The following is a 12,365-nucleotide window of genomic DNA, read 5'->3' as shown; positions in this document are numbered from 1 at the left end:
GGTCAGGTGATAGGGCTTTACGTGCACATTCAGAGCAAGCTGTTGTTGCGTACGCTGGATATAATTCAATCGATTCTTGGAGCATCAAGCAATCACTTTACCACTGGGCTACATACACCCCTATGGCGTGTACAGAGTCACACATATCTTTTTATATTTATATATATATATATATATATATATATATATATATATATATATATATATATACTACTCATAAGAATTTAAGGGTCAAACATTTGTAGCAGTCAGTATTTTGTGCGTGAAGCTTGGTTCAACAAAGTTCACAACACCAGCTACGGGTTAGGGCATCATCTTTTATTCATGTAAACATAATACACAAGACACACCCTGCAAGGATTAAAAACACAAACATTAACAATATGGTAAAAACAATACAAATATATCCCTATCGAGGTCAAACAAACATTCAGGCATATATTAATGAAACACATTGCAAATCATAGAAAACCGTCATTAAGCATTAATTATCATTCTGATGATTATGAATCATCATCCTCTTTATCATAAACACGGTCATCACGATTATTAATCATGTTAACATACATGTATATATATATATATAATAATCATTTCGTGACCACCAATTATAATCATTGATTATAGCAAAGGGGAGATAATTTATAGTAAATAGGGTTATTTAAATGATTGTAATTATAATTATTATTTGACGTAATAAAGCTTTATCATTAATGAGTTTATGAAAGAAAGGATATAAATTACAAGAGTATATTTAAAATTACAAATATATAAATATTAGACTTAACCTGTAGCTTAACATACCATATGAATTACACGTAGGCATTGTGTTGATATATTCCATAACAACTGGGGAAACCTGCATAAAAATAAATTCATAATATCAATTGTTTAGTATATGGTTTCCATATATCTATTATACATTCAGAACTAAAACATTTAAACTAATTCATTCCAAAACCAATGCTTTGGTGTAGTTCGTCATAAAAACAATTGATTAAACGTAGCTAAATTATTAACTCAGATAAGCTAACAACTAAAACAGAAACTTCACTTAAATCATAAAATATATAGTTTTGACAGCAGAAAACAAAGATGGCTGACATTCATTATGTCACGCCCTGTAATCCATAATAATTAAAAGGCAGATTTATTATTAAATATTATATGTTGAATTATTCATTAATCATTACCAGGAATAGAAAATTAGGCATTTACTATTATTATTTAAGTTTATCTTCTATAACAAATTAATACTAACCTTTAAATTAAACTTCTACTATTTCTCTCTTATCTGAACTTGTTTCTTCAAATACTAAATAATTCTGTCCTGTCTTGTCAGTCCAAAGAAAGCATGCAGATACATGTGAGTGTTAATTATCCAATGGGAGAGAAAGAGACAAGGGTCAAAGTTTAAAGATAGCTTGGGTGTTTGTATTGTAGCTATGGCTACCAAAAGAGCTCACACTGACTGCACTGATGTGGTCACGCGTGGTTGACCAGCATACACGAACACATCACAGGTACAGGGCAATACTAGAAACAGGTGATAAAATGTTAATTATAGTGATATGTTGTTCAACCTGTAGTTGTTACAGCCTGAAAATAAACATTAATGAAATACATACTAAATACCATACTTAAAGGTACATACTCCTCTAAGAACCTGAAATTAAACATTAATTACATAAAACCTATATGCTTAAAATACACGTGTACTACATACTTCCTCCCACCGTGAAATGATGTCCTCATCATTTACCTAAAATATGCTGAAGAAGTGCATCATGTACCACAGTTTCATTGGGAAGTAGACCCTGGGAAATAAGTGAAGTTACATAATCAGCTCTAGCAACCCAGTCTTGCTGAACTGTTGCTGACATAACATAGTCTTCACTTGTCATCCACCTTGGTTTCCGCCGGTCTCGGTTTGATCTCCTTGGAGCTGGAGAAGGTGGTGAAAGTGAATGTCGAGACGTCTCATCAAGCTCAACTGGATCTGGTTCTGGGAGTTCATCCAAAACATCAGTCGGATTGACGGTCTTCAGGGAAGTCTGGTCAGAGATATTTGGGTTTGAAGAAAGTTCTTCCTGTTCATCCTCTGAACTATTCTCATCAGATCCTTCTTCAGTATCCTGTTCTACCTCATCATCATCTTCATCTTCATCTTCCTTATGATCATCATTATCATTATCCTCAGATGGCCCATCAGCTGAATGAGCAGCTGAATCTGACGGATATCCTGATGAAGCAACAGGTATCAGAATAAATTCTTCATCTTCACTCTCTGACCCCGAAAAATGGGTTTGACGTCGTTGTCGTGTCCTTGGAACAGGTGTCGGATTCTGGATGTTCCGTCGTGGCTTAGGTGTAGGTAAGTCGTGACCTAAGATAGCACCTATGGGAAGTAAAAGATTACGATGTAATGTCCTTTTCCTCCCCTCCCCATTCTCTTTACCAACAACAAAAACTGGAATTGAAGGATTGGGTTGGTCAAGGATAACATATACATCGTCTTCCCACTTATCTGCCAACTTATGTCTCCCGTCAAAAGCTACAACTTTAACCAAAACCCTATCAGCTATGGATAAAATAGCAGCTCTGGCTTTATGGTCATAGTACTTCTTTTGACAGGACTGTGACCTCTTGACCTGTTCCGCAGCTAGGTTATAGGCACTCTTCAATCTGTTCTGTAGTGACTTGGTGTACTTCAATACCGACATTGGCTTGCTTGGTTCAATGTCAAGTCCAAAAGCTAAGTCAACAGGAAGTCTTGGATGCCTGCCAAACATAAGAAAATATGGAGACCAACCAGTGGTTTCATGTCGGGTACAATTGTAAGCATGTACCAGTGGTCCAATATGAGTTTTCCAGTCTTTCTTGGAGTTGGAATCCAAAGTTCCTAGCATATCACAAAGTGTCCTGTTGAACCGTTCGCACATGCCATTGCCCATTGGATGGTAAGGTGTCGTAGATGACTTGTCGATGTTCAACAGGTTACACAGTTCCGTCATAAGTTTTCCAACAAAACTGGCTCCCTTGTCCGAGTGAATTCTCTTTGGAAGGCCGTAGTGGACAACAAAGTTATTGAAAAACAATTCAGCAGTAGTCTTTGCTGACATGTTCTTACTCGGATAAGCCTGTGCATACCGGGTAAAATGGTCTGTCACAACAAGTACATACTGTTGACCTCCTTTGGATGGCTCAAGAGCAAGAAAATCCATGCAGACGAGTTCAAGTGGTTGTGATGTCTCAATACTTACCAGTGGTGCTCTTGATGCAGTTGATGTCTTGCGCTTCACACATCGATCACATGACTCTATATGGTTCTGGACATCTTTCGTCATACCAGGCCAGTAAAATCTCTCCTTTAACAGTGAAAGTGTCCGATCCCTTCCTGGATGACCAACATTGTTGTGAAGACTGTATAATGCTGAGGATCGACTTGCAGAAGGTAACACCAACTGTGCAACTTCATTACCATCATGTTTGGTAATCCTATATAACACTCCATGTCTCAACTGGAAATGGCTGAAGTTCTTCAAGAGTGCTGTTATTTCTCCATTTCCAATATACTGGGTTCTGTCGGGTCTGGTGTTGTTCTGCAGATTTGTAACGACTACTTTCAGATCTGGATCTCTGTTTTGTGACTGTATCCATTCGTTGGCATTCATGGTACACCTTTCATCGGTTAATTCCACGTCGTGTGTATCAACAACAGCTTCTGACAAACACAAGCTCTCTACATGGTTGGATACATGGACCAAATTGCAGATAGCAGTCACGGATTCCAGGGGTATCTGCTCCATCTGTATTCCATCCTGGTCATTGGGCAACCTAGACAGAACATCTGCATCTGTATTAGCTCTGCCAGGTCTGTACTCAACTGAAAAGTTGTAACAAGCTAAAGAAGCTAACCACCGATGACCTGTAGCATCAAGACGAGCACTTGTCAAAACATAGGTTAACGGGTTATTGTCAGTCATGACCACAAAGTTATGACCATACAAATAATCGTGGAATTTCTCAGAAATTGACCACTTTAGACACAAAAATTCCAACTTATGGGCAGAATAATTCTTTTCAGAAGAATTCAAACCCCTGCTGGCATAAGAAATAACCCTCATCTTACCATCTTGTTTCTGATATAGAACGGCACCAAGTCCATGGTTGCTAGCATCAGTATGCAATTCAAACGGCATGGAATAATCTGGATAGCCCAAAACAGGTGGTGTTGATAAACAGGTTATCAAAGTCCTGAAAGCTTCATCTTGTTGAGAGCCCCATGTCCACGTGGTGCTATGTACGGGCTACTTGTGTCTGTATTTCCTGGATGCAGTCTTGGGCATCAGCTGTGATAAAGGTCTGGCTATTTTGGAAAAATCCTTGACAAACTTCCGGTAATAACCAGCAAACCCAAGAAACTGTCGTACCTGTTCTGGTGTAGTGGGTGTTGGCCAGTGTTGAATCTTCTCTATCTTTGCTGGGTCTGCTTCAATACCTTGAGCAGAAACGACATGACCAACATACTTTACCGTGCGTTTGAAGAACTTACACTTCTTCGGAGCTAGTTTCAGGCCACATTCAGTAAGTCGCTTGAATGCTTGCTGTAGTCTCTCTGTATGCTCCTCAAAAGACTTTGAGAAAACTATCAAATCATCAATATACACCAGACAGATATTCAGATTTAGTCCTTCCAAACACTGTTCCATCAAACGTTGGTAGGTAGCAGGTGCATTTGACAATCCGAATGGCATTCTGTTGTATTCGAAGAAACCTAAAGGCCCGACTGTAAATGCTGTTCTTTTCTTGTGGTTTTCTTCAAGTTCCACCTGGTGATATCCACTCTTCATGTCTAAAACTGAAAAATAAGTGTTACCACCTAAGCAGTCAAGTAACTCTTCAATTCGAGGAAGTGCATAAGAGTCCTTGATGGTTCGGCTGTTGAGCTGGCGGTAGTCTATGCACATTCGAAGAGAACCATCTTTCTTCTTAGCAAGAACAACGTTGGATGCCCAGGGGCTATGTGAAGGTCGATGCCAATGATTGATGATGTAAACTACACCAAATTTTTTATTTATTGTTCCATAGTTACAAAAAACCCCACAAATAAACGTCACTGTATACAAGAAAGTCACATGACATGCTGTCAAAGTTGAAGGTTGTCAAACATGGATTTTACACATTAGAACATTCGTTTAATAGTGTGTGAATCCACCCCTGGCGCGAATACACTCGACACATCGTTGCCTCATGCTGTTGATCAGACGTCTGAAGAACTCTTGGGGAATGGCCTGCCACTCTGCCATAAGAAGTTGACCCAGATCATGAAGGTTGGCCGGAGGGGCATGGTTATCCCGAACTCTCCTGCCTAATTCGTCCCAGGCGTGCTCTATTGGGGCCAAGTCAGGCGAATATTCTGGCCAATCCATCCTGGCGATACCTTGTTGTCTGAGAAAGTCCGTTACCACCCTGGCGCGGTGGGGTCTGGCATTGTCATCCTGCAGAACTGCCCCGCCGCCAATCTGCTGAAGGCCTGGGAGAACCAACGGCCGGATAATCTCATTCAGATAGCGGATTAAATTCAGATTGCCATCCACCACATAGAGGGGGGTCCTGTGGTGGATAGAGATGCCGCCCCACACCATGAAGCTGCCACCACCGAACCGGTGACGTTGTCTAACGTTAACGTCAGCGAAGCGCTCCCCAGGACGTCTGTAGACACGAACCCGACCGTCGTTGAACTGGAGACTAAACCTGGACTCATCAGTGAACATCACTCGACCCCACTGAACACGTTGCCACCGCAGATGAAGCGTGCACCAGTGATGTCTGGCCGTTCTGTGACGTGGTAGGAGTGGTGGTCGAACAGCCTGGCGACGGCAGCGTAGATTATTGGCTCTCAGACGATTGCATATGGTTTGATCAGACACTCGAGTTCCAGTCGCAGTCCGCAGATTGTCACGTAATCGGCGTGCAGTGGTTGTGCGTTGACGTAGAGCCATATTGGTGATGTAGCGGTCCTCTCTATTTGTAGTGCTTCGGGATCTTCCCGAACGTGGACGATTTCGAAAAGAATTCGTTGCTTGGTACCGTTGCCACAGTCGGCCAACGACACTCTGACTGACACCAAGTCTCAGAGCAACATTTCTTTGCGTATTGCCATCCTGAAGCCAAGCAATAGCCCTTCCTCGATCTTCGATAGTCAGTTGAAGTCGTACCATTGTCGAATTTGGAGTGTGCACCGTACACGAACGCAAGCTCCAATTATACGGAAATTCAGCATTGGGAACATGGAATACACGTGCAAAGCGTGCAAATGAAGCGCTTTATGAAAAAGCAAGTTATGGGCACTTAGCAGACCTTTCGCTTTCGCCCTAATTTACGTGCAAATGTAAGCATGTTTTCGCCAATAAAACTAGTCGACAGTCAATGACAGTGGATTTTAATTCATTTATGGGTTGCTTAGACCCACTTTCGTCAAAATGGAACAATACCATGCGTGACATTATGGTCTAGCTAATATAATTGACATTCAGAAAATAATGTCGAAAATATCGTCTGACCCTTAAATTTTTTTGAGTAGTATATATATATATATATATATATATATATATATATATATATATATATATATATATATATATATATATATATATATATATATATATATAGATCTAACAGCATTGCGTGGAACCCCATGTCCAGGTGACATTTCATCTATAAATAACAATTTAAATATCGGCCAATTACATAAACTCTGGATTGTATACTAGTATAAACAGATTTTATGGCTAGACCATCACAGGTTTGTTTTGGGGGTTTTTCGTCTTGAAACGAATTTTATATAAAATTTTATATTGAAATTAGTTTCCGGCATACTTCGTAATTCACCCGAATCATTTCGTACACCCTCGGCATAATCCCGAATGTTTTCAAATTCTTTTCAAATCACTGGCATGATTTTGCAAGTAAGGTTTTGATTGGTAGAATAAAAGGTCAACTGGATATGAGCTCCAACAGGCTGCTGTTAGATCCACATATAATAGTGGAGCTAATTTTAATTAGATTGCCATGTCAGGAGTGGTTTTCAGAAAAGGAGACTCTTAAAATTTCAAAAGTTTTCCTTTAATATGTTATATTACATTACACATATGTTGGCTAATGTATATTTCAGCTACGTAAAGACCTTCTAATGTAGACATGACAATTCAATATGAATGTGATGGCCTAATCTATTATTTAACTGATCAGGGTAGATTTTCTTTCCATGTGTGAAAGTTTGATTTTTTTTTTGATTTTTTTTTTTTTAGTAACAAGATGTCAATAATCTTACTGCATATTTACTATCCATGTTAGGAGTGGTTTTCAGAAAAGGCGTGGATTTTACTATACTTAACTACCAAGGGTAAATGGATATCATCCACCGAGGGTAGTTTTCCTTTAATATGAACCGGCCTCGGTGGCGTCATGGTTAGGCCATCGGTCTACAGGCTGGTAGGTACTGGGTTCGGATCCCAGTCGAGGCATGGGATTTTTAATCCAGATACCGACTCCAAACCCTGAGTGAGTGCTCCGCAAGGCTCAATGGGTAGGTGTAAACCACTTGCACCGACCAGTGATCCATAACTGGTTCAACAAAGGCCATGGTTTGTGCTATCCTGCCTGTGGGAAGCGCAAATAAAAGATCCCTTGCTGATAATCAGAAAGAGTAGCCCATGTAGTGGCGACAGCGGGTTTCCTCTTAAAATCTGTGTGGTCATATGTCTGACGCCATATAACCGTAAATAAAATGTGTTGAGTGCATCATTAAATAAAACATTTCTTTCTTTTTTTCCTTTAATATGTTATATTACATTACATATATGTTGGTTAATGTATATTTCAGCTAAGTAAACACCTTCTAATGTAGACATGACAATTCAGTATGAATGTGATGGCTTAATCTATTATTTAACTGATCAGGGTAGATTTTCTTTCCATGTATGAAAGTTTAATTATTTATTTTTAAATTTTAGTAACAAGATGTCAATAATCTTACTGCATATTTACTATCCATCATCCATGTCAGGAGTAGTTTTCAGGAAAGGAGATCCTTAACATTTCAAAAGGGTGGATTTTACAGTATGGTACCGAGTGTACATGGATATCATGCACCGAGGGTACTTTTCCTTTAATATGATATATTACATTACATATATGTTGGTTAATGTATATTTCAGCTAAGTAAACACCTTCTAATGTAGACATGACAATTCAATATGAATATGATGGCTTAATCCATTATCTAACTTATCAGGGTAGATTTTCTTTTCATACATGTATGTGAAATTTTAAATTTTTTAAAAATAAATAAATAGATATGAATAACCTTACTGCATATTTACTATCCATGTCAGGGTTAATTTTCAGAAAAGGAGATCCTTAACATTTCAAAAGGGTGGATTTTATAGTATGGTACCTAACTACCGAAGGTACATGAATATCATCCACGGAGGGTACCTTTCCTTTAACATGGTATATTACATTACATATATGTTGCCTAATGTATATTTCAGCTAAGTAAACACCTTCTAATGTAGACATGACAATTAAATATGTATATGATGGATTAATCCATTATCTAAATGATCAGAGTACATTTCCAAATTAAAAACAATTATTATTATTATTATTATTATTTTAAAATATATGTGAATAAACTTATGGCATGTTTACTGTCCATGCTAGTAGTGGAGCGACTTAGTTGATCAATTGTGCACTTTTCCGCGAAAGCATGAACATTGGCACATGGTTAGAGTAACCCAATACAAGGATATTTAGTCCAGGGCCCACTGGAAATTGCACCCCCCGTGTGGCTGCCATCTTGAAATCCAAGATGGCCACCATTGTGGACCTATTTTGTTTAATATCTCATTAACTAGTACACATATCGAGAGAGTTGAAATGCCTATACCTACATTTTAGGGGACTAGGAATCCAATGGTGACAGAAATGTTTGCAAATTGTGGCTGCCATCTTGAAATCCAAGATGGTCGCCGTCCACATGCTATTTTGCTCAATATCTCATTTAGTAGTAAAGATATCAATACAGATTTAACAGCTAGACTGACATTTCAGTGGTCTAAAAATCCAATGGTGACATCGAATATATGGCTGTCATCTTGAAATCCAAGATGGCCACCATCCACAAGCTATTTTTCACAATATCTCATAAAATATTAAATATATCAATACAGTATTAACTATACTATACTATAATAAAATTAATCATCGGCTATTGTCACTACAAATACTTGTGCGATCATACAGCAAAATGACGAATCTTGCAATAATAGTGGTCATCTGTTCTGTTATAAAGACAGGCTGCAGGTTCTGATATCAAGTCTTAAATGAGTGGCAAGCAGTGTGGACCATACCACTAACAAGTCAGCAGGTGGATGGACTTTTTTGTAAAGAGACTGGAATTTAGGTGATGGTAAAATCTTGTCACGAAAGTAGTGTTGGACAGCTCAGTATTTTATATAGCGCAACTGATAGAAACAAGCAGACACTTATAAACAATGGGAATGGGGAAAGCTAACGAAACATGAGTGGCACCCAGAGGCATCCATTAACAATTACATTGTATCTAATCACATTAAATATTTATTATAAGCAATTCCTTATTTTTATAAACTATAGTCAAACATTTAAAACAGAAGAACATGTCGATTAGATTTGGATGTCCAAAGATATGTATTTCAAAATTTTCTTGTGGCCATTTTGAAAAATGTCACCACTCCACCCATTTCCCACTAATTTTATATAGTACCTATCATAGCATCTATATATCTATATATATGTATGTATGTATGTATGTATGTATGTATGTCTGTCTGTCTGTCTGTCTGTCTGTCTGTCTGTCTGTCTGTCTGTCTGTCGGTCGGTCGGTCTCTCTCTCTCTCTCTCTCTCTCTCTCTCTCTCTCTCTCTCTCTCTCTCTCTCTGTGTGTGTGTGTGTGTGTGTGTGTGTGTGTGTGTGTGTGTGTGTGTATTTCATTCTTCTCTACACTGTAAGACTACAGTTTATGAGAATAAAGGTCATTGTCATTGTCTTTGTGATAGTCTCGAAGAATTACCACTTGGGTGTGCAAAATCTGACACATAGTTGTTATCTATGGATTCTGAAACTGTTGTTTTATTACTATTAATTGATTATCTTAAACCCACAGGGTTTTTTTAATGACTGTGTTAATCATTTTACAAATATACAGTGGCACTTTATTTTTAACAGTTCCATCTCCTTAGGTATATTGCCTGTATTGGTTAGCATCTTGAATTAATTAAAATTAACTTGTATAGAAAAATTGAACTACTTTCATCGTATTTCATAACCCCTAGCGTTGATAGTAAACATACAGTAAGGTTATTCACATATATTTAAAAAAAAAAAAAAAATAATATAATAATAATAATAATAATAATAATTTCTTATAATTTGGAAATCTGCCCTTATCATTTAGATATTGGATTAATCCACCATATACATATTTAATTATTAGTGTCTACATAAGAAGGTGTTTACTTAGATAAAATATACATAGTTAACAAAGAAAGGAAATGTTTTATTTAACGACGCACTCGACACATTTTATTTACGGTTATATGGCATAAGATATATGGTTAAGTACCACACAGATACATAGAGAGACGAAACCCGCTGTCACCAATTCATGGGCTACTCTTTTCGATTAGCAGTTAGGTACCGTAAAATCCACCCTATTGAAATCTTAAGTGTCTCAATTTCCTAGAAGTATCCCTAACACTGATAGTAAACATAAAGTACGGTTATTCACAAATATTTTTTAAAATAATAATAAAAATAGAAAAAAACCCCAAAATTTCTTATAATTTGAAAATCTACCCTTATTAGTTAGATAATGAATATACATATCTAATTATTAGTGTCTACATAAGAAGGTGTTTACTTAGCTGAAATATACAATAGCTAACAAATACATAAATTAATATACCATATTAAAACTACATTCCCTGGAATATTTTTATTATTTAAGAATATAGAACAGAAAATCCAATTACGTTTGGTGCATATATGACGCCGCACTCCGCATTGGTTTCACTACGCTGGCTTATCCAGGTCAAAAACAAAGCCATGATTTTGAAAGTGGAACACTTTTGACGGGCTCGTACCGATCTCGGTTTTCATTGGCTTATCACAAGTATAGAATTCCCCAACAAGAGATCACGTGAGATTTCGCAATTTTTGAACAAATTTAACTGTCTTGATTGAGGGGTCGTCTCATATCTCCAAAACATATTTATATCCATAGAGACATGGTACGACGCCTTTCCAGGGGTCGGTGAGTGGGGGATTTGCCTTGAAATTTTGACAGTGGCCAGCTGTTGGCATATGCGTTACATGTAAGGGGGTGTTACTAATTACATAACGCTCTAGGGGTAGAGGAAGAGGGTACTGTGTTCGATTTACGTAACATTTTTCAAGACTATATGTTATTTTTATTCATTACTTACACCTAAAAAGGTGTTTTTTTGGAAATGCGCGGTCAGTCTAGGATCGATCCCCATCGGCGGGTATATAAAAGACCATGGTATGTGATATCCTGTCTGTGGGATGATACATATAAACGATCCCTTGCTAAAATGCAAAAAAAAAATTGTAACGGGTTTCCAAGACGCGTGTGTAGGGATTTCAGCGGGGTTGGGGTTATAGACTGTGTTGAGCGAAGTTTATATGGGGTCATGGTCCCCCAGAAAATACATTTCAGTATTGTTTAAGCTTGGGCAAGTAAGGGTTTCGACCTCCAATACCCTCCCCCTGCACATGCACCCGATTCCTCACTAAGATTTTATGTCAAAATTACCAAATGTTAGACATCCAACAGCAGATGGAACGAAGGATAGGATATGTTTTATTTAACGACGCACTCAACACATTTTATTTACGGTTGTATGGCGTCGGATGATTATTAAATCAATATGCTCTAACTTTGATGTCGTTAAACACACACACACACACACACACACACACACACACACACACACACACCTTAACTTTACGAAACGAAAGAATATTTATTTGAATTTGTCAATTTTAACACGTAAAATTAAGAAGTGAAAACGTTCATTGTCTACTTTAGTATATTTTATTTTAAAAATATATACATGATTATGTGTTACTAGTATACGAACTAAACTTTATAAAATATTAATTCTGAAATAGTAAGGTACGATTGTCGACAATACGTTGTCAAGATCAAACCGGTTTTAACGAAAGACTCTAGTACCGTATCCTCAACCGAACGTTCTTCGCACAGCGCAAGATTTCTCTTTTAATTTTTTGAG

Source organism: Gigantopelta aegis, chromosome 14, assembly GCF_016097555.1.
Source record: "Gigantopelta aegis isolate Gae_Host chromosome 14, Gae_host_genome, whole genome shotgun sequence".
In the NCBI taxonomy this organism is placed as follows: Eukaryota; Metazoa; Mollusca; class Gastropoda; order Neomphalida; family Peltospiridae; genus Gigantopelta; species Gigantopelta aegis.
The sequence above is the reverse complement of the archived record's forward strand: the minus strand, read 5'-3'. Positions refer to the sequence as shown.